We start from the raw sequence: 24,151 nt of genomic DNA, 5'->3' as shown, positions 1-24,151 counted from the left end.
TTGCTTGGCCAATGAGACAGCAGGTTAGGCTGGACTAGGAGTCAAAGAGGATTCTGGGAAATGTAGTAGAGAAGTGGTGTTCCAGACAGGAAGTGACATAGCAAGGAGACTCATATTTAAGAAGAGGAAAAAGGAAGTGTTGCTCTCTTTCCCCTTGGCTCCTGCTCCAGCGGCACAATGTGATCCACCAGCTAGGAGGGACGCCAATAAGGCGTCTGATAAGATAAGTCTTATAAAATATATAGATGTATGATAATTGATACTGAGCTAACAGATGAGAATCCTAGTCATTGGCCAAGCAGCATTGTAACTAATACAAGTCTCTCTGTGTATTCATTTGGGCCTAACTTGGGTAGGTGGCTGGTGTAAAGCTTACACGTGGCAGTGGGGCTCAGCGGCTTTTGGCAAAAAGATTTATTGTAACATTTATCATAACAGTCTGTGTAATGTTGCTTGTATGTACATGATTTCAGTTGAACACTGGGTATTGGATAACCAATTGTGCTGGTGGGCTCTTCCCTGAGGAACACTCCTTTCTACATTCTCAACATTCCTTCATTTCTTGTAGTTATTTATGTAGGGCTGAAGCCTCATGAACTTTCCCCTTTCATGTTAGCATGTCTATTGGTGTTGTCTTTCTGGTGTAGGATACAGAATAGTCCTTCACCAAGCATTGTGGCTCCGATGCCTATGGCTATGGTAGTTGTCATCTTGGAGGTGAAGGAATTTAATTGGGATGCTTTTGTGAGAACATGGCATAAGCTCTATGGGGATAAGACTTTGTCATCACTAGCCATGGTTCTGAGTTGCAGACAGGAGCATGACATTATTTTGGTCCCTAGAGAAAAACTAGGGTGATTCTTGGGATTTTTATACTTGCAGCTACAGTCCCAAGGCTGAGAACTAGGGTGGGTGGTAGGGAACATTTCCCTACCTGGGCTGGTGTAATTGATCCCCTCTATTGCCACTGATAGTCATATGAAGCTGGGACCTTCCCAATGGACAGGTGCAAGTGAAGCTGAGACATGGCAACAGTGAGTGGGTACATTTTCAAGATCCTCCTTGGTTCCTGATTAATGAAGTGGTAACGTGGGTGGATCTCTATCTCTTGTTTTTGTGGCTATGATAGCCATTGATTCTGAAAATGCAGGATGCTGGGGCAGGAGGGTCTGTGTTCCACCCATCGAGGAAAGCAAATGTTCAGTAGTCATCACTGTGTTAGCCCATTGGTTGCCAGCCTCTAAAGCAGGACAAATGTCTACTAGTGGCTGTCTAGCAGCATAGGCTCAGGTACTTGAGGAGGACACAATGTGAGTTCTTTTGTCAGACAACCTTGCTCCCCAAATGGACTGAAAGCCTGTGAGAACTGTGGAGTCTGTCTGTGGTTAGAGCTGCTGGCACTTTTATTTTATTTCCAGCAGTGCTAATCCATCCCACCCTGTTAAACAGCCAGGGTGGGAGATGTAGTTTGCTTTCCCCTGGTGCTTTCTGACTCTCCTTGTCTTTAGAGTTCCCATTCCCTTACTGATTTTCTGACTTCTCTCCTAGTTCCCCTCCTCGTGATAGTTTCTGCTTTGTTGCCCTGTTTCTTCCCTATGGCAGAGTCAGGACACTGACTTTCAGGGCACCTCTATCCAGCCATCTTGGCTGCAGCTTTTCTTCTTCCTCCTTTTCCTTCTGTCTTCTTCTTCCTCCTCCTCCTCCTCCTCCTCATCATCATCATCATCATCATCATCATCATCAACTTTCCCTTCTTTCTTCCTCCTCCTCCTTTGGTTTTGTAGATGGTTTCATTATAGATATAATCCTTTCCCCCACTATACAAACCTAATTAAAAGTCAGAGGGCAAAGGAACCCACAAAGTTCACACAAGCCAGCAGTTGATGCTGTAGAGCAGGTGTGTGTGTGTGTGTGTGTGTGTATTTAGAGGGATGCAATTAAAGTCAATATGTGTACAGAGACTCCCTTGAGCCACAGAGAAGCAAGTAGCCATCTCCTCATTCAGGTCAGAAAAGAATGAGTTATGTCCTGTGTTTACACCCTTCCCTTCCAGACCTCTTAGATTCTGTTTATAATTCAGGGAGCTGGAAACATAGTTTATCAACAATAATGAATTTTAATGGTATTTAGTTACATTTTGGTGTGTGTGGGGGACTGGTGAAATTCAGATCCATGGACTGACAGCAGTACTGAACTTCAGAGAAAAAATAATCACACCTCAGCTCCTCTGTATTTAGTATGCCACAGCTTTAATGACGCAGATGCAGAGTAAAGTCAGGAGACACAGGCAGTTTCAGTAGTCTGGGGAAATACTCTGTGTTGAAGGAACTCACTGCAAGTTTGCAAACATAAATCAGGTTCAAGACATCATTTTCTTTGGATGTGGTCATTGAAGAATTTTCTTACTAGCCCATTTTATGAGCACAATCATAATATTTTTAATGCCCAAGTTCTATTTGGTTATCCTGAAGGTTGTGAGGGCTTTACTCCTCTCCAGAGTTACCTAATGTCTCACAGGCGGTGAGTTTTTAAAGCTGGGAACAAATTTCATTAGAGTTTGACTCAGGTAACTGAATTCAGGATTGAAAAGCAAGTGCCCATGCTGACCAGTTTTCAGCAACTGGTTTGTGGCCTCTGGACTTTCCTGAAATAGATGCAATCCATCCATATCATACTTCAACATGCTTTATTGAGGGATATAGAAGGTGAAGGAGTTTGGAAGGAAAAATGTACATGTGTAAAGAGGAAAATGAGAAAGGTACATGATAAACAGTTAAAAATTGTTTGATATAATTTATCTTAAACAAGGCGACATTTGAAGAAAAATATATGAAAAACACTGAACAATGAGGCCTTCATTTTTTTAAGGAAACAATGATGACCTTATTGAGAATAATAGGGATATGAATATTGGAATCACGAAGGGTTGGTTAGAGGCTGTCTTAGTATTGTTTCCTTTGTGATGACAAAATATTTTGACAAAAGTACTTCATGGAGAAGCTGTTAATTTTAGCTTACAAATCCAGCTTACAACGCACCTATACAAGAACATCAGGCCAACCTAATCTAGATAATCCTTCAGTGACATTTTATTCCTAGGCAATTCTAGATTGTACCAAATTGACAATTTAAACTAACCACCCTGGAGCTAAATTCCAAATACTTACTAAAAGTACATGACCTTGGCTCAATTCCTTAACTCATTTGATGTCAGTTTTCCCATATGAAGAGTATGTAATAGCAGTAATAACTTCATGAAGTAGATGGGAGGATTAAATGTGTTAACTTTGTGTCCTCACACAGAGTAAATGTCTAATAACATCTTTTATTGCTTGAAGACAAGGGGATTGGAATATTCCAATGAATCTCGAAATCTTTCCCTTGTCACCACTGAGGATGTGATAACATTTTCTTCCAGATAATGCAATTAAGTGTTTTATTGGCCCACAGTAGGCATTAGCTGTTTGTAAAAGCCCCCTTTACTCTGTTAGTGTTGGCTTGCCATCTCTGAGAAGTGCTTTGCCTTTTAGATTCTGTTTTCTCCTGCTTTAGGTTAAAATCAGAGCTACATCATAACTTACTAACCTGAAATGTAGGTTGCTGAGGCCACCTTTAGTGTTTAGAGTGTTTGTGTTTTCATAGACAGGACAGATTTGTTTGTCTTCGCCTGCCGAAGCTGCAGGTAGCTACTACCTGGACACCTGGAAGTTAGAAGGGCTCACATTCACTGTGAGCAGCTGTCATCACTAAGTGTCTAGAATTAGCAGAGAATTTTCTTTGCTAAGTCAAAACTTCCAACGAGGAAACTTCCTTTTATACTCTTCTCCCTCAGGAATCAGTGCCACCCAGCCTTTATTGCTGTCTTCCCTTCCTTGTCTCACTTCCTCTGTTTGATCTCTGATATTTTGAGGGTCTCTTCTCAACTGTTTGCATTAAGAATCACTGCTAGGCATGCTGGCATGCACTTTCAACCCCAGCATGGCAGGCAGACAGGAATCTCTGTGAGTTTGCAGAGAGCATGTCTGGCCAGCCAGGGCCACACATCGAAATCCTGTAGTGGTTTTTTTTTTTTTTTTTTTTTTTTTAAGATCCTTGTTTATTCTGTCTCCTGAACAAGACATGATTCTTGTGCTTAGTGTCTACTTTGAACTAGTGGTACGGTGTTGTAAGTTATTCTGAAAACAACATCCTTAAATATAGGCAAGTGAAAATAAAGTTATTCTTAGTCTTTGGTAAATAGAGAAACTCCAGACACATAACATTTTTGAGTATATTCAGTGGGAGCAGAATATAATAGATGGTTGGAGAGATGTTGGTTTATTGTGTGACTGTAACAGAATGCCCACCAGTAGGTAATTTATAATGTACATAATTTTTTTGCATCGCAGTTCTGATGCTGGGAAATCTGAGATCAAGTTGTTGATCTGGAATGATTATCTCATCACACATGGTTAGAAGATGAGAGAGCAAGAGGGCCATGTTTTCCTCTTTCTAACAATACCAATCCCATCAGTGAGTGTGGAGTCTGCATTACCTGATCACCTCCCCAAACTCTTACCCCCCCAATACCACTACAACGGAAATTCAACTTGAATACTAGTTCTAGAAGGGCATTCAAGCCATGTCAGTACTTTTTAAACACATTGCCAATTCATGGATGACAGCTTCCTTACATCCAGATGTGATTGTGCTCATCTGCATTCCCTGCACTCAGGAGGCTGAGGCAGGAGGATGGGAGTTAAGTGGCAGCTCAGGTATATAGTCATACCTTGTAACACAAATTTTAAGTGACCCAGAGACTGATATTGGGGTTCAAGCTTCAAGATGAGGATCAGCAAAGCAAAGTAGCCAGCCACTAGCTCTCCCCTCTAGATCAGGCTGAAAGGGCTGATCCATGAGCTCTTTACCAAGTCTCAGACTGCTGCCTCTCCTCATCGTGGCTGGAGAATTCTGAGACTCAATGTCTTCTTATCCTCATTGTGGCTGGAAGATGAATGCTAACTCTAAGACCCTGCTCCTGTCTTAAATACCTCTCATGAGTCTTGGATTAAAGTCACGTGATCTCAAGTACTGAGATCATCTTTGTGTGAACTATTTCTTTTTAGGACTGGATGTATTTCTTGTACTCAGTGTGGCCTGGAACTACCAGAGATCTGTCTACCTCTTAATCCTGAGTCCTGGGATTAAAGCTGTTTGCCTGGCTTCTATGGTTTGTGGCTGACTTTCTGAATCCTCAGGCAAGCTTTTATATATAATAAATATTATATTACCAGAGTACCTTTTCTCAAATAAGTCATATTTGAGTAATAATAATAGTAATAATAATAATAAAGTTATAAAGTAATAATAATAAAGTAAATAATAAAAGCTAGAGTCAGGTGGTGGTAGCTCATCTCTGTACTCAGGGATGTAGAGGCAAGTGGATCTCTGAGTTTGAGGCTAGCCTGGTCTACAAAGGGAGTTCTAGAACAGCAGGGCTGTAACAGAGAGAAACCTTCTCTCTCAAAAAAGAAAAGAAATAGGCAGAAGCAGTAGTACATGCCCTTAATCTTAGCAGTCAAGTGGTTGAGTTTAAGTTTACATGAGACTTCATCTGCAAATACCAAAAACACCCCCCCAAACTCAAAATAACAACAACAGCAAGACCCCAATTCCCACCCCACCTCTCCAAAGCACCTCTCTCAATTCCAGAATATTCAGTGATGACTCTTTCAGACTGTTAACCTTTGTTTTGTTTTTGTTTTTTGAAGCAGGGTTTCTCTGTGTAGCCCTGGCTGTCCCTGCATTTGCTCTGTAGACCAGGCTGCTAATCTTATTTCTATCAGAAATCTAAAATAGTGCAAGAGTAAAAAATCTGTTGTCCTAAAGTCTATCAACTTAGGGCTGTAAGGACAGAAGGTATCCTGAGCAGATTCTGGTTCCAATGTAGGGACCAGCACTTAAGCAGTGGGCCTCACGGCTTATTGACTCCTGTTTGCTCGATAGATCTGGGATAGTGAAGTCTCACCTGTAAATGGGAAGCCATCTATGAAACCAACTGAATGCCCTGATTGCTGATTGTGAGGATAACTGGTAGTAACTCCTCTTTAGGCAGCAGAAGGGAAAAATTTGATGCTTTCACCTAAAAACTTTATTTGCTACGGGAATTTTCTTTGGCTAATGCAACTTTTAAGACCTGTTAGTTCACTCTGAGGCCAAGGAACATTTATGTAAGGAATCTTCAATAACATTCCTTCAGTTTGGCAAGCGTGGAACTCCCTGATGCCAGTTTTTCCCTCTTTTGAATATTCAATTTGCATATGGCTTCATTTGACTTCCCAAATGTTTTCAATGTTTAAAAACTGCAGATAGGATCATGTAAAGTTAGAGACATTTATTTTGCTTTTATTTCCTTCTCAGTGATTTTGGTCTTGATGGTTCTGAAAGTCTGAGCATGCACTATGACCTTTCTTTTCACTGAAGCCAGCTTGCATTAAGGGCGATTCCTAATGGTGCTGATTTGTACTTCCCAAAGTAGACCCCACAAGTTTCCATATGGAGCACCAGTTCTTTTTTTTTTTTAAGTAATTTTTTTAATTTAAATTAGAAACAAGCTTGTTTTACATGCCAATCCCAGTTCCCTCTCCCTCCTCTCCTCCCCTGCCCCCCACTGAGCCCTTATCCATCCCCTTTTTGCTCCCCAGGGAGGGTGAGGCCTTCCGTGGGGGATGGTTTTCAAAGTCTGTCATATCATTTGGAGCAGGGCCTAGACCCTCCCTTATGGAAACCTTCTGTGTTAAACCAGTGTTGGTGATTCTATGATGCTGATGATTACAGGTCAGCTCCCTTTCTTCCATTCCAACTTGTAGAGACTTAACTCTTGAGCGCCAGGATTCTGCTGATTCCAGGGCCCTGGGTTATAGGTAAAGCCTAGGTACTTGGAGGCTCTGAAGTATTGGTAAGACAAAATCATGACATGGATACTTATTACTAATTATGAATGCTTGGCCTTATCTTACGCTTTTCCCACTAGCTCTTATATAAATTAACCTGTTTCTCTTCATCTACATTTTACCTCGGGGCTTTTTAACCTTATTTTCATTCGGTATGTCCTACTCTGTGTCTGACTGGCTGGCGGCTGCCTAGCTGGCTGACTCTGAGCATCCTCATCTCTTTTTCCCTCATTCTCTTTTCTTCCATTCTCCCCTGAAGCCTAGACTACTCCTACTTATTCTATTTGCCTACCAGCCTTGCCAGTCCCTCTACTGCCTAGTTGTTGGCCATTCAGTCTTTTTTATTAGGCCAATTAGGTGCCTTAGGCAACACATCTTTACATCATTACAGAAGTGCAGCATTAACAAATATAACACATCTTTGTCTAGTTAAAGGACTATTCTACAACATAAACAAATGCTAACACATCTTTATATACAAAATAATATTCCACAGCACAGAATTTCATGACTTACTGATAAAAAAATACATTTCCAAGTTGGCAAACTTGAGAGACCAAGAGAAATAATGGAGATGGTGTTGCATTGTGTTGAAAGTTGGAGAATGAGCTCAGCCTTCAAATATACATTATGCTAGTATCAGCCTATGATCTTCCCCTTCCTTGTCAGGATCTGACCTTTAACACTGGCAGTTTAAGGAGAGTGCTTTTTATCATGTCCAAAACTACATATTTCTAAGTGGTTCCTATGTTTGTTCCTATAAGAAGACAAGAGAAGGGCTGATGAGATGGCTCAACAGTTAAGAGCATGTCTTATTCTTGAAGGTAATCCAGGTTCAACTCCTAGCACTCACAACCATTTGTAAATCCAATGTAGGGTACCTCTGCAGGCACTAGGCATGCATGTGATACACATATATACATGAATGCAAACCATTTGTATACATAAAATAATAAATAAATAAAATTTAAAGAATAATAAATGAAATATGTTTAAAAAGAAGCCAAAGGACAAAGAATGGGGCCATTATAGTTTGACTGGGAAATGACTCACATAAGCTCAAGTATTTGAATACTAGGCTATCAGTGACACTGTTTTAGGTTGTGGAGTCTTTGTGGGTGTGAGGCATGGTTGACGGAGGTGGGTTACAGGGGGTTGGCATTTGAGGGTTATATAGCCTGACGTATGTCTCACTCAACCTCTCTGCTTCCTGATTGTTTCAGGTTACAAATGGCAGCCTCACACTTTGCTGCTAGGCAGTGACCTCTCCCATGTGTTCCCTACCATGATGGACTGATGTTCTCAGGAGCTGTGAGCCAAAGGAAATCCCCTGTCCTTTAAATTTTCCCATCAGTGATAAGGAATGTTGTGAAGTAATCCTTTTTGCACACTGTGAAGATTTGTCGCTCAGATTGGTTTAATAAAAAGCTGGTTGGCCAGTAGCTAGGCAGGAAGTATTGGTGGGACAAAGGACAAACTAAGGACACTAGGAAGAAGGAGGGTGGAGTCAGAGGAGTTGATAGGAGCAAGACATGCTGGAGGACAGGTAAAGCCATGAGCTACGGGACAATACATACATTAATAGAAATGGGTTAATTTAAGTTGTAAGAGCTAGTTAGTAATAAGCCTGAGCTATTGGGCAAGCATTTGTAATTAATATAAGCCTCTGTGTCAGTTATTTGGGAGCTGGCGGTAAGGAAAGTAAAGTCTACCTACAGAGGAAAGCAATGGATGCTGGGAGTAGCTTTGGGATATAGACCCTATTTAATTGCCATGACTCCTTTGGAAAGAAAACTGACAAGAAATATCCACATGGAAATTAGATGGTTTCTTATATTTCTCCTGCTCTAAATCTAAAATTATTTCCTCCATCTTTTCATCTTTACATGCTCAGTAGGTGAGTATATTCAGATAATTGGGCATACACTATACTCACATTATTCAGGGGCTTCTAGAGAAAATAGAATCAATATGGTTAAGGAATTGACTCAAGGAACTGGGTCTGCTGGCAGTCTTCAATCTTCAGGGCAAACCCACAAGCTGGAGAGGGAAGGAAGAGTTATGGCCCAGTTACAAGCAGACCCAACTCTGGGCCAAATTCCTGTTGCCCAAGGGCAAGCCAGTCTTCATTCCATAGGGCCTTCTGATGGGAAGATTAGTTAAGTTTTGGAGGATCATCTGACTCACCCCAAACCTTCTGGTTTAAATGCTAATCTCATCTCTTCCCCTAAATATGTCATCAAAGCAACCAGAATAATATTTGACTAAATAGATTGGTACTATGTTCCAGCCAAATCAATGTATATTATCCTTTTAAATAGCACATAGAAGATAACAGGGCATCATAGCATGTGGCTCCAATCTTCCCTGTTAGCAGTGAGTGTGTGAGATAGGATGTGATCTATCCGGTGGATCTTATTTTACAGACAACAACAGAATTAGAAGATCAGTGTTTCATTTGGGTAAGAAGGAAAACATTATTTAAGTTAAATTGGCTTCTTTTTTTCTTTCTATTATTTTATTTTTTTCATATTTACATATCCATCCCCCCATTCCCTCACCCTTCCAGCCTCCCATGATCCCCACTAACCCCCCAACCCATCCCCCAATTCCTCCCCAGGGATAGTGAGGCCCTTCACCAGGGACCTTCAAAGTCTGTCATATTGCTTAGGGGAGGGCCTAGGCCCTCCTTGCTCTATCTGGGCTGCAATAGTATCCCTCCATAGGGAATGGGCTCCCAAAGTCCATTTGTGCTCTAGGGTTAAAGACTGGCTCCACTGTTAGAGGTCCCATAGACTGTTTTGGCCTCCTAGCTGGCACCCACATTCAGAGGGCTTGGTTCGGTCCAATGCTGTTTACCCAGCTTTTTAAAAAAGGCATAAAAAGCCTCTTACCTTTGCACAAATGTTGGTCATAGTGGCATAGAGAGACATCTTCCACCCTAAATGATAGTTTCCAATGAGGTCCTTAACCAACGTCCTAACTAACTCAGTCCCCTGCTGTTCTTCCATATTTTTAATAGGTATTTCAATATAAAGAACATAACATGTATGTTCACATTTGTTCATTTGGCAATTGTCTTTAATACAAAAGCAAGTCTCAGAGTAAACTCCTTTCACAGGACAAGAGAAAAATGAAACAGATGTTCATGTTCACACAATGAATACTGAGGTTCCATTTACTCTGAGATTGAAATATAATCCACATAGCTTAGCAGTGTAAATCACAGAACAAAAACTGTCTGTGTAATGTAGCTTCCCTGAGATAGGTTTGGTCTCTTGGGATGACATTTTATTACCTACTTAATTATTCTATTTTCTGTACCTTCTGAGTTACGAAGCTGTCCAGATGTCAATGTCTTATAAAAGAAATGTTTCATTATGAAATGACAAATGTGGCATGTTTGCTTATAACGATAGCAGCCTCCTAAATTCCCAAGCAGCAATAAGAAGACCTTGAAAGCTAATTTACATTCATCCATGAGTCTTTGCCTCAGATCTGCTCTCCATGTGGCATCAAGGTCATAACAGAAATACCTGCGTTAAGATCGGGGCTGCCATGATCCTTTTATTTAAAAAAAAAAAACAAAAAAACAAAAAAAAACAAAAAAAAAAACCTTTTCTTTTGGCAAAGACACTAAGGATCAGTCTTTCAGCAAGATTGATATTGCAAAGGATTATAACTAAAGAAGTAAGAAATCTTCCCCCAAATCTGGCCAATATAGTAGCTGGTTTTATTTCACACTTTTACAAATAGTGTTTGTACTAGGGTGATGTGTAGACTTATCAATCATGGGGAAAGACTCAACAGACACACAAAAAAAGCATGCATCTTCTGACGCTGCTAAGACTCCCAGAAATAGTGGAGAGGGTGTCTGAATGGTTCTTCCCCCTTAATTGGATTAGTACCACCCTAATTGTCATCACAGAACCTACAACCAGCAACTGATGGAAGCAGATGCCGTGATCCACAGCCAAGCACTGAGTTGAGCTCCTGAAGTTCGGTTGAAGAAGGGGAGGAGAGATCACATGAACAAGGGTGGGTCAAGACTATGATGGAGAAAACCACAGAGACAGCTGACTTAAGGTAGGGGAGCTCACAGTCTACAGACTAACAGCTTGGGAATGATGGGGGATGTCCTTCTGTATATATGTTTCTCTTATTGGTTGATGAATAAAACAATGATGGCCAGTATCCAGGCAGGAAGTATATGCAGGGCTATGAGATTAGGAGAATTCTGGGGAGAAGATGCAGAGAGAGGCTACCAGAGAGACGCCATGTAGCTACTGGGAAGATAGGACAGGCATTCTCTGGTAGGATGAGGCCATGTAGAAATACATAGATTAATAGTAATGGGTTAATAATTAAGAGAGATCTAGCCAATAAGTAGCCTACACCATTGGCCAGACAGTTTATAATTAATATAAGCCTCTGTGTATTTATTTGGGGCTAAAAGGCTCTGGGACCAGCTGGGACAGAAACTTTTATCTACAGGGAAACCTGAATAGGACCAAAGTAGACTTTCTGAATGTGGGTGACAGTTATGTGACTTGATCTGTTGGGGGGCTTCTGGCAGTGGCACCGGGACATAACAGAGGCATGAATTGGCTTTTTAGAGCCCACTCCGTATAGTGGAATACCTTACTCAGCTTTGATACAGTGAGGAGGGGCTTGGTCCTGCTTCAAGTTGGTATGGCAGACTTTGTTGATTCCCTAAGTTACCCACTCTGAGGAGTGGATGTGGAGGTGGGAAGAGTGGGAGGCAGGGGGCAGGATATATATATATATAATATATATATATATATATATATATATATATATATGTGTGTGTGTGTGTGTGTGTGTGTGTGTGTGTGTGTGTGTGTGTGTGTGTGTGTGTGTGTGTATGTGTGTGTGATTAGAATCCACTGTTGGGAATGTTACATGACTTCCTTATTTCTTACAAGAATAGATGATTCAGACACTAAGAAACTGGTTGAGAACTTAAATTCTAATAAGGAAAATGAAACCCTTACATGGTCAATTTGTCACATAACTCATTGATTTTCTTTTCTATACTGCTCCCCATCTTTTTGCTCAATCTGTGGGATAATCAATGCTCTGAGAATATTGTTTCAAGGGAGTAGGACCACTTTTCCTTTCTGTGAGTAGTTTAGCAAAATTAAGTATTTCCCATTTCTGTTCTTTCACTATTGTTCCCTTTTCTCTTCATGGGGACCACCTCAAAGAATGGGTATGTGGCAGCCTGGCATTGGGGTACAGCCACATCTTACCTTTACTGTGCCCCTTTTCACTTTATCTTTTTGGGGGGCAGGGAAATCCTCAGTTTCCTTGTGTATAAAATGGGTAAATAGTATTTTACCTCACAGGAGTCTTGGAAGGACCAAAGGAGATACTGTGTAAGTAAGTTACACAGTGTCACCCAGTTTTCTGGATGTAAGTGAGAAGCCCAGTGCTACTCTAGCACTCATGATCCAAAGGGGAAAAGCTGTCTGACTTGCCACTTAGAATGGTTAACACGGAGAATCAGCTTAGGTGCCCCAAGCAGATGAACGGCAAAGAAATAAATTATGCATGCATAAATTGAAATATTTTTTCAGCTGCAATACAATAGAGCCCTGTAATAGTGGATGGAACTGGTGGGCAACACAGCAAGTGAAATGAGACAGACACAGGAAAACTAGTGTCACATGCTTCCTCTCATATATGGATATAGTACACAACAACAGTAACAATCAAGCAGGAAAACACTGACCTGAAGGTAATGGTGTGATCACAAGAGATGCAGAAGGGTGCTGGGAGGGTGAGGGTAGGTGAAGGGTGAGTGATGGTCAGTGTGCACTGTGTGCAGGCATGGGAACATCAAAGTGAATCCCACTCATCTGCACCATTAACATGTCAATAATAAAAACGATTTTTAAAGTTACTGGAAAAGGACACATTTATGTCAATCACTAAATTAGATACCATTCATTGTATCAGGCACTAGCGGCAAGGTGGGATCTTTGATTTGGGGATATATTCAAGAACAAAGCAGAAGATAGTACAAATAGAAACTGTGCTTATCAGGTACCGGAAAAGATTGGACCCATGGGTATTGTACTGCCCAGTGAGAACAAGAGGAGGACATAGGGAGAGTATTTTATAGAGGACACATAAGGTCACACCCAGGAAGTCATGTCAGTCCCTGTGTCTGCCCCCTCAGGTGCCAGTTAGGTATGGGTCGGTCAAAAGATGGTTTGCTTTTACCAAAAGCAGAAGCTCAATAGGACTGATATTGAAGATTCTGGACAACAGTGAAACTGTTTCTCCACCACCCCCCCTCAGGGCCAGAGAGGTGGCTCAGTGGTTAAGAGCACTAGCAGCTCTTGCAACATAAGTCCAGGGTTCAGTTCCCAGCACCCCCATGGTGGCTGTCATAACTGTTCGAGGGGATCCAATACCCTCTTCTGACATCTTCAGGCAGCAGTCACACATAAGTGCACATAAATACATGCAGGCAAAATATGCATGTGCATATGCAAAAATAAATCTGAAAAAATGTTGAAGTGTTTTTGCATGGTTTTCCCCAGATTAACACAGGGAAAGCATCCAGGACTGCTGTTCCTGTGTGGTCCCTTTCCCTTCATCCTCACTCTATACCGCTGAAGAGCCAGAATTTGCATCTCAGAGGGGAAAAAATAGCCAACTGGAGCTTTGCTCAATTGCTATTCCTACTAGAAATAACTATTCTTTGTCTATTTTACTGTAATAGTAGTGAGCTAAAGAAAAGTTGCACAAATCCTGCCATCAGCAGGACACATGAGCTGAGCTCTGTGTGGAGATCTGGGAAGAAACCAAACCAAACTAAACTAAAAGAGATATGAGTCAAATACAAAAGCCTTCTAAAAATAAGGCATTTTTATGTTAATAGTAACATGCTTTCTTTGGTATTTAAAGCAATGTATGGTTGTTAAAGTCATATAGACAATATATTGATAAATAGAGGAAAATGATATGGGAAATTTAAATGAACTTTCTGTGCATGTAAAAAGTGAATATGCATTTGATAGTCTATCTTCAGAGTCATATATTACTTTATTATTTTATTGTTGAAGCAGGGTCTCATGTAGTTCAGGTTGTCTTTAAGCTTGCTTTGTAGCCAAAAAGAAACTTCTGGTTTTCTTGCCTTTACCTGCATGTGAGATTACAGGCATGTACCAACCATACCTTGATTTGTACAGCATGGGGGGATTTGTTGATGCCTGGCCAGACTTTTTCCAATTGAGGTACATCTCCATTTTATTTCTGATTTTTAAAAAATAGAGCTGAATCACAGCAGTAATATTGTTAGGGGTTTTATATCATCCACCTTTGAATGATTAACTAATGTAGATTCCACCATTCCCCTAACAATATAGCCCTGTGGTTTGGCAGTGCTGGAAATAAATACTTGTGGCCTGGCCTTTATTATCCTCTAGACAGCTGTGAAAGGGAATAAAGTAAGAGGTGAGATCTACAGTTTACAGTTCTACTACTTTTCCTATGTGCAGGATTGTCTGGATTTAGTGAGAAAGGTTTTCTTATGTAATCTTGGACTAAATGCAAAGAAATATTAGAATTTAAGTGGGAGGGAAAGGTGCGTTTTAGTGGCTGGAGCCACAGTATGGCATGAGTAGAGTTTAAAGTGAAGTATGCTGTGTTCACGGTGAACTTTGGGATCACTGACTTCGAGGGACTTTGGTAGGTGCTTTGATAAACAGGAAGACAATGGCAGCAGTGTCTTTGTGGGCAGTAAAGCTGGTGCTGGCTCTGCCTGTCTGTACATGCCTGGGCTCTTCCACCCAGCTCAGGTATGCTTGTAATCGCTGGGGATTCTGGGATCGATTTCCTATGCTCTGCATAGCCCAAAGCCAGAGTATTCCTGTTTCATTCCCAGTTTCACCACAAATGTAAGCTTTTGCCAGATACCCCTTATAAGAACCCAGCGTCTCTCCCTCGCGGGCTTTCTCATAAGGTGTTATTTATGTGAAAGTCTTAGGATTGGATAGCATAACTTTATTGAATCAACTGGTGGTAATAATGCCCTGGATTTACTTGTAAGACACTGTCTACATGAGAGCTGTGGTCTTCTCAGGGAGAGTTAGAAGTGCATGTATTCTTAACATTAAAATGAGATACCTGGGCAAAGCAAGTTCTGTATAATATGCAGCTCACAGTGTCCCTTTACTTACAGACTGGTGGGCTCCCACTGATACTTATGATACATTACCTTTCTCTTGAAGGACAAGGAAAGTAAATCCAGGAAGGTGGAGTATATGGGAGGTGATTACTATTTTTTTTTCCAAATTGGCAGTTATATGGTACCCCTTGACAGAGCGAACACACAGCCTGAGTTTTCCAGTGGGTGCTGAGAGGAAGGGTCAGGTGAGCTATTTTATTCTGAAGATTGACATTTAATGGAGCTACACTAAACTTATAGGAAAGGGGAAGGCTTTCTGCTTTGCTCATTTGCTGCACTAGTACCTTGCTTTTAAATACTATTCCCTTTGATTCTGTTTCTTCTTTTTGTTTTGTTGTTTGGCTCCTCATTTTCTTTCTTTCTTTCTTTCTTTCTTTCTTTCTTTCTTTCTTTCTTTCTTTCTTCTTTCCTTCCTTCCTTCCTTCCTTCCTCTCTCTCTCTCTCTCTCTCTCTCTCTTTCTCTCTCTTCCTTTCTCTCTTTCTCTTTTGCTCTCTCCCTCCCTCTTTCCCTCTCTCCTTCTCTCCCTCCTTTCTTTCCTTCCTTCCTTGCTTATCTTTTTAGACAGGGCCCCATTATGCAGCCTGCTGTCATGGAATTCACTATGTAGATCAGGCTTACATCAAACTCACAGAGATCTGCCTGTCTCTGCCTCTGGATTACTGGGATTAAAGATAGACACCGCAATATTGCCTTGTTTTTAGACATGCTGAGAATCTTGTGACTCAAGAAATAGTAAAGCTAATGGTTGGGATAAATCAGAATTATCATCATCTCTTGTTACTTTCCCTGTGTCTGTAGTATTCTCTGAAATTGACTCTATTGATAAGTTAAAACTCTTATTTTAGGATCAGTGGTGGTTTATTCTTTTGTTTGGTACCTTTCCTAGGTAATGTTTGAAGTTTAAACATTTTTATTCACCTCTGCTCAAAGAAAGGTTCATGGTAACAGTGTCTGAAATCTTTCTGGTGATATTCTGAATATTACACTTTGACCCAAATTGGATGGATAGGTTCAAAACTTCCTTCAAGGTCTTAGAATGAACTTTTTATTAAGTAAATTTTATTTTTATTTACTTTTATTAAGTAAATACTTAATAAAAATCAGTAATTTTTTCTAGGGACTGTCTTAGTTCTGTGGACAGTAGATGTTATCAACCCATGGCCCTGGTAGTCCTGAGTCTCTAGACACAGTCCAGAGTGGGGAGGTTGGCATCTGTTGAGTCTGAGGCAAGCATGTTTAGATAAGAGTGTTAAGTCTCAGGATAATCACTCTCTGTTTTCCATTGTATACTCTACCTAAGTCTCCTCCCTACACTTTGAAATCTCTATTCAGGGAACAAGTCTCATCTCACATCTACTTTTGGGATTTGAAGCCCTACAATTCAAACCCTGGTTCCACATCCTCCTAGTTGTGACCCCCCATACAAAGGTCGTAAGCCATTTTAAGTACTACAATGACCTTTTAACTTTTCTAATGGAGCTTTAAGATGCTGTGTTAAGGGCAAAATGGTGACTCATTCACTCAACATAGAGTAACACTCTAGTTGAGCATTAACTGTAGAGAATCCAAAGGAGAGGAATAGGGGAAGATACAGCAAAAGAAAGTGATGGCACAAAAGCTAGATGATGTTCCCGAGACATTTGTAAAGCAAATACAGGATTTGCTGATGGATGGCATGTGGGTTTAGGTTAGTTCAGAATCTGGGAGTGAGATGGCCAGTACTTAACTGGTACATATGAGTGGGGTGCTGGGCTGCACCATGGTGATAGATGGCCTACTAGTTTTATTAACGATTTGTCTTTGTACTGCTGTTAATTGGGGTTGGGTCAGGGCAGCAAGTAGTTTCTTCACATTCTGTTTAATAGACGATTAATGTGCCTCAGTTCACACATAGTGTGCCCTTTGGGACAAAAGCAATGAAGGGATGGAGATGGAACCAAAGGGGCTGATAGTAATGCCTCTTGCGCTGTTCATTAGCAATCTAGCCACAGTGATGAGAAGTCTATCCAGCAGGGGGTGATGGCTGCATGTCTAATGAAAGGGGAATAGGTTAAAGACTCGATTCTGAAATGAAAGCTAGAAATATGGGAAACAAAAGCTAAGTTACATTTTAAAAACCAACTAACATATAGTCTTAAGAATTTATGAACCCAAATTACTAATTTAAGATGCATCTGATTAGATGATACCCTGATGCTCTAACCTACTTTAAAATCACAGTCAGAAAGTGATTATTGTCTTAATAACAAAGGGCATTCTGAGTTTTAGAGACATCAAATCTTAAAAATACAGACCTTTAAGTCGGTGGCGAGTACCATGCTCCCCACCATAAACCCTCTCAACAGCAACGGAAGTGGAAACTGAGTACAAATAACCATCACATTTCAAGGTTTTTTGGAGAGCAAACTCTACTATTTATATATGGATGTTCAAGATAATGAGTATAACTGATAAAATTCATGGCAACTATAATTTAATGGACATTTTGTTTAAATGTGTTAGTCACTTTATCTAACTTATCAGAACTTAAGAAGAGAACATGACACTAACAATGAAAACACAAAGATTACAAGTGAACAAGGATCTGAAAAAGAAGAGAAAACCAAACCCACAGTTAGTAGAATGAAAGAAACATGAATTTCAGGGGAGAAGTAAACAAAGCAGAGTCAAAGAAATAAAAGGAGTTGTTTTTGATAAAATTCAAAAGGGACCAAGTTGCTGGATAGCAACACAGAGAGCATGTGGCAAGACTGCTCATACCATGGTGGTGGTACAGAAAGGGAAGAGGAAAGCACAGTGGGGGAGACAGATGATAGGTGATAGATAATAAATAGGTATATATGGATGATAGATGATAGATGATGGATAGATATAGATGGATAGATAGATAGATAGATAGATAGATAGATAGATAGGTAGGAAGATACTGATTAAGTAAGAGCAAGTTGCCTGGCCAGGGATTGTTTTATGTGGCAGCATATCGATGATTCAGAGGACTTACTTGGGAATGTTGTAATTATGGCAGCTTGGGAAGGAGGCGCCACATCTCAGGGCATGCCGTATTTACTCTTGGTGAATGATTATTGCGTTATCAATTGATGTTTCTAGATAAGAGTGCTTGATTCTACTGAATTAAAATACTTCTAGGCACTAAATCAGAGATTTAAGATTTGAATGTTTAATCTCCCTCTGACATTATATAACAGAATAAAGTTTATATCTTAATTGTGAGACATGCCTATGTTGGCATATAATTACTGTCCTAAATTGTGTGCTTACTAAAGGATTCCTAATATTCTATGCTGGACAATATACATTATTATAATGAGGTATGGGAGCAGAATGGGAAGTGAGTGGCCAGCCTCAGTACAGAGCAGTTTTGGAGTTGGTTTGTTTTATTTCTTGTGTTATTTAGATATCTCATTTCTTGTGTGACAGACTGTCTGGCATAAATCCCTGAAAAGGAAGGTATATGGACTGCGGGTGGCTCAGCTAGTAAGGGAACCTGTCATCAAGCCTGAATGCCAGAGTTCAATCCCCAAGAACCACATGATAGAAGAAAACTGACTTCTACTAAGTTGTCCTCTGACCTCCACTTATATACTGTAGTGTGTAGATGTGTGTGAGTGCACACTTACACACATATACACAACTAGATAGATAAACAACAAGTGCAATGAAATAAAGGAAAGAAACTGGGTGGTGGTGGCACACACCTTTAATCCTAGTACTCAGGAGGCAGACGCAGGCAGATCTCTATGAGTTGGAGGCCAGCCCTGTCTACAGAGAGAGAGTTCCAGGACAGGCTTCAAAGTGACACAGAGTAACCCTGTCTCAAAGAACAAAACAATACAAAACAACAACAATAAAATAACAAAAAAAAAAACTAAAAAAAAGGAAATAAAGGAAAGGATCTTCATTTAGCTTCCAGTTTCAGAGATTTCAGTTTACTGTGGCAGGAGGGCACAGCAGGGCAGAGCAGTTGACAACATGGCACCCAGGGTAGCATGGAACAGTAGGGAGTGGATATGCCCTGAGTGATCTACTTTCTCCAGCCAGGTATCACCTTCTGTAGCTCTACCACCTCTCAACAGTATATTTTGCTTTTGAATTAATCAGTGAACTACACCATTCATTATCCACTAGTTACAAAGACTCACAGACGTACCTAGAGCTGTACATTATTAATTTCCTGTTTATTATTAATCCAATCAAGGCGACAATCAAGATTAACTATCACAGTTATTGCACTGTTCCACCCCATTTTATAGGGTTTTCCTGAGAACAAATGCTGTACCTCTTGTTAGTTCAAGGATGTATCCCCAAGTGGTGCCTAGTATAGAATTAACTACTAGAGGGGGGGCAACAGGGCTGTCTTTGTATATCACTCATTTGTACTCTGAGCGTGCAAATATGCACTACAATTTAACATAAGCTTATAGTTAGCACAAATGGATGAAAAGATACAGAGAACATTGGAGGATGTGGTAGAAATGCATTTTTTAATGCTAATGCCTTCTTTCATGTCAAGGGAGTTAGTGTGTTACTAATGGCATCTCTGTAATCCTTTATTCATAGCATATCCAGGGGAGAGATATGACTTATTAGGTTTAAAGCACTGGGAAGAATAAGCAGTACATGTTTGGGCATCCATCCTCCTGTTTCTCCCTTAGAAAGCAGCTACTCTCTGAGTAGTCATTTTCTCTTGGTTCAGTATACCATAAGCTGGGCCCTTCTCCAACAGGGGATCCCTCTCTTGTCTAGGCCTGTACATGACTGGTGAGAAAGTCTACCCCGTTTGGGAATGTGGGGTTATGGGCTTAGTTATTCATCAGCCACATTCTCCAACTTAATCTTTTTTGGTCATATGGGTGATATTTTGATATACATCAATCTTACCTCTTTGCCTTATTTTTCAGTTTTCTTGGAACAACTGCCAAGAGGTGTTATTAATTGAAAATCCCCATACTTACCACTTCCTGATAGGTTCTTGATTTATTTGTTTACCTTGTGTTTTTCCTTAGCAGAACACAAGCTCCAGGGCAGAAATTAATTTTGTTCTCTGCCGGATCCCCAGCATCTAGGACTAGTACAAGGAAGCCTCCTAATAAATACTTGCTAAATGACAGCATTGGTTACTATGCCAGGGTGAATGAAGGCCAGGGAAGCATGGGTGAGTGAGGTCACCCTGCACCATCTCTGTGAGAGTTGTGGAGTGTTAGTCTCTTGGTCTTTTTTTAGAATTTTTATTTATGTCCATGGATGTTTTGTCTTCATGTATGTCTATATACCATATTTGGCCCTTGTACTTTTGGAGGCCTGAAGAGGGTATCAGATTCCCTGGAACTGGAATTTCAGATGCATTTAAGCTGCAATGTGGGTGCTGAAATGCAGTCCAGGCCGTCTGGAAGAGAAGAAAGCGCTCTTAGCACTGAGCCATCTCTTTAATCCATGCTGCTCATTCTTAAGGGTATTAGAACAGTACACAGTTAACTTGTTATCACCATCTGATTTTCCAAGATCAAAATATATTTATTTTTAATGAGCTTTGAAAATGTTGTCTTAGTGATGTTTCCACTGAACAGTAAGAAGGTAGACTGAACTCTGGCGGAAATGAGTAAGATAGCATTTGTCAGGTATTTTCCAGGGGCCCTTGGAGGCTGAGGGCTTCAGCATTGCTTTTCTTGCTCACTAGCATCAAGCGCCTGTGAATTTTCTGAATGGCTAATGTGGAGAAGTGAGATGCTGTGTTTATCATAACGGAGCTAAGCACGGTGGTAGAAGGTCTGCTTCTCCAAGGAGGCCATTCCAGCTTGGCTCTCCATAGAGCCAGTAAGCAGCTGTATGCTCACATTTGCAAAGTTGCCTCCAGCTTTAGTTTACATTTGACCTTTTCTTTTTAATCTTCTTGACATATAGTCTCATATGTCCTTGGTTGGCCTTGAATATGTAAAGGAGGGTGATGTTGAGCTTCCATCCTCCTGTCTCCACCTCCCACATTCTGGGATTATGGGTGTGAGCTACCATGCACAGTGAATAGGGTGCTGGGACTCAAACCCAGGGCTTGGTGCATGCTAGGCAGGCACTTTCCCACCTGAGCTTATCCCAGGTTAGGTCTGGGCATTGTCTTTTTGTGCTCTTTTCAAACGATTCTCCTTTGCCATCTGGATTTAGGCATGCATTAATTTAGGTTTATGTATCTGTATTCTTAATACTTTCATGCCTATGGTTGTCTTCCTAGGTGGTCAAATGTTGGTGATATTAAGGTTTTTAATAAGTGATTATTATGAGACAAAATGCTGATCTTAAACTCAGTTGCATATCTATGTCTTATGTCTGTATCTCTATCTATCTATCTATCTATCTATCTATCTATCTATCTATCTATCTATCTATCCATCTTTCCAGTTCAGTTAGAAAGAGATTTATGTTGTATTGTAGCTCAGCAGGAAAAGAGTCTCACTTGCAAACCTAATGATCAAAGCTTTACCTCCCAGAACCAATACATTGGAAGAAGATAAGAGACTCTCACACATGCTGTGGCATGTGCAGGTACAAGCACATACAGAGAATAAATAAATAAATGTAAAAAAAAGTTAACAACATTGTCATTTGTTGTTGGTTTTGTTTTCTTTTTTGAGACAGGGTCTCACTATGTAAGTTTGGCTGTTCTGGAATTTATTATGTAGAGCACACTGGCCTTGAACTCACAAAGACCCACCTAACCCTGCCTCCTTAGTGATAGGATTAAAGGCACGGGCCATTAGGCCTGGCTCCTTTTGTTGTTGTTTGTGGTGACATTTTACTTGGACCTCAAGAAAGGGTAGGCATGAGAAAGTCTGATAGCTTTATCTTCAGGAGTCCCAGTGCCGTCTTTTATTATTGAAACCCCACAACAAACTCAGCTAATACCTTTAAATGTCTGTAACTTATTTCATATGCAGAGATTTATTTTAATCATTTATTGAAAAGACTATGTAATTTTCATTTATCTTGTTTTTAAAAGCAATAGCAGCCAGGCGTTGGTGGCGCACGCCTTTGATCCCAGCACTCGGAAGGCAGAGGCAGGTGGATCTCTATGAGTTCGAGGTCAGCCTGGTTTCCAGAGCAAGTGTCAGGACAGGCTCCAAAGCTACACAGAGAAACCCTGTCTCGAAAAACCAAAAAAAAAAAAAAAAAAAAAAACCAAAAAAACAAAAAAAAATCAATAGCAACCATTTTATGATAAGCAACTATTTTATTTTGTTTGAAATATTCTTTTTAAATAATGTTTTTATTAATTCTTCATAATTTTACACAATGTATTTTGCCCATATTCACCCCCCACCAACTTCTCCTAGATCCACCCTGACATCCCTACTCACTCATGTTCCCCTTAGGGAGAAACACTCAAAGTCTCTTATTCTCTGTACCTTACCAGTGTGGGTCTTTGTGTTAATTGCCATCTACTGCCAAGATACTTCATTGATGAAGACTGAGAGGTGTTCCAATCTGTGAGTACAGCCAATAAATCCATAGGAATCATTTTAATGCTATGTCCATTTAGCAGAATAATGATCTACCTAGGCAAAGTTCTTGGCCCCAATATGTTACCAGGTATGAGTTGTAGCTTGCTGAGCAGGCCTTAAATATAATAATAATAATAATAATAATAATAATAATAATAATAATAATGTGTGTTTGAGACAGTCTTGCTACATAGCACATACTGTCCTAGAACTATATAGCCCAGGTTGGCCTTGAACTCACAACCTGCCTGCCTCAGTCTTTGGAGAGCTGCTGTCAGTGAGTACCACTGCCAGATTGATATGTAACTTTTGAGATCACCAGGTGGCTCCCTGCCTTCTGACATTCATTCTAGTGTATTCCCTTCCTCTTGTATATATAAGGGGTCAAGACCAGACTGGAGAAACCCACAGGGACAGCTAACCTGAACAAGGGGTTGCTGATGGACCCCAGACTGATAGCTGGGAAACCAGCATAGGACTGTTCCAGACACCCTGAGTGAGGATGCCAGTTTGGAGGTCTGGGCAATCTATGGGGCCTCTGGTAGTGGATCAGTATTTATCCCAGTATACAAATGGCCTTTGGGAGCCCTCGCCACATAAGAGGGATACTCTCTCAGCCTAGACACAAGGGGGGAGGGTCTAGGCCCTGCTCCAAATGATATGAAGACTTTGAAGGTCCCCTATGGAAGGCCTCACCCTCCCTGGGGAGCAGAAAGAGGTTGGGATGGGGGGTGGAGGGAGCAGGGGAGGAGGGGATGGAGAGGAAATGGGATTGATGTGTAAAAGAAGCTTGTTTCTAATTAAAAAAAAAAAAGAAAACCTGGTGACTTGCTTCTGAGTAAGATATGACAACAATAATAGGAGCCATTCTTGAGATGAGGCGATAGATTACTGTGAGTTTGCTGTGGCTCTACCAAGTTCTTGCTTATGTTGTCTATTGGGAGCTACTTACAGGACCAGGACTGTTGTGGAATATGAGTTTGAGATATGTTACATTTGTTTAATGATGTAAAGATGTTTTGCATTCTTTTATGTTGCATTTGTTTAACTCTGTGAAGCTGTGTTACTTTGCCTGTCTAAAACACCTGATTGGTCTAATAAAGAGGTGAACGTCCAATAGCTAGGTGGGAGAAAGGATAGGTGGGCTGGAGGGGAGAGATAATAAGTAGAAGTCTGGGAAGAGAAGACCAGAGATCAAGGAATGAAAAAAGAAGGGGTCAGCCCCCTTAGCTATGCAGCCAGGCATGGAATAAGAAGGCAAGAAAATATATACAGAAATAGAGAGAAAAACTAGAGTCAAAATGTACTTGGGATTATTTAAGAAAAGATGGCTAGAAATAAGTCAAGATAAGACTGGGCATTCATAAGTAAGAATAAGACTCCATGTGTGATTTATTTGGGAGTTGGGTGGCAGACTTCCCAAAAGAGCAAAGAGTAAAAACAACAACAACAAAACCAACTACCTAGGTGCTAAAAACAGTCTCTGGCT

At 40.6% G+C, this 24,151-nt stretch overlaps 1 long non-coding RNA gene across 25 annotated transcripts in view; it reads left to right on the top strand.

The window, feature by feature from the left end:
* Nucleotides 1–298: 298 nt before the first annotated feature.
* The window catches only part of LOC103161306, a 144,247-nt gene continuing 120,394 nt past the window's right edge, over nucleotides 299–24,151 (top strand). For 17 of the 25 annotated variants that reach the window (XR_004772397.1, XR_003479724.2, XR_004772400.1 and 14 more), the window contains exons 1-3: nucleotides 5,244–9,394; nucleotides 10,861–11,018; nucleotides 22,575–22,647. This is a non-coding gene — a long non-coding RNA (uncharacterized LOC103161306). Of the gene's footprint in view, nucleotides 353–5,243; nucleotides 9,395–10,860; nucleotides 11,019–15,267; nucleotides 15,339–22,533; nucleotides 22,648–24,151 lie in introns of those variants that run through there. The other 8 variants (XR_004772401.1, XR_003479721.2, XR_004772406.1 and 5 more) reach the window with 7 other exon arrangements.

The sequence above is a fragment of the Cricetulus griseus genome (assembly GCF_003668045.3).
Source record: "Cricetulus griseus strain 17A/GY chromosome 1 unlocalized genomic scaffold, alternate assembly CriGri-PICRH-1.0 chr1_1, whole genome shotgun sequence".
In the NCBI taxonomy this organism is placed as follows: domain Eukaryota; kingdom Metazoa; phylum Chordata; class Mammalia; order Rodentia; family Cricetidae; genus Cricetulus; species Cricetulus griseus.
Note: the sequence above shows the minus strand (reverse complement) of the source record. Positions and strands in the feature narration are given on the sequence as shown.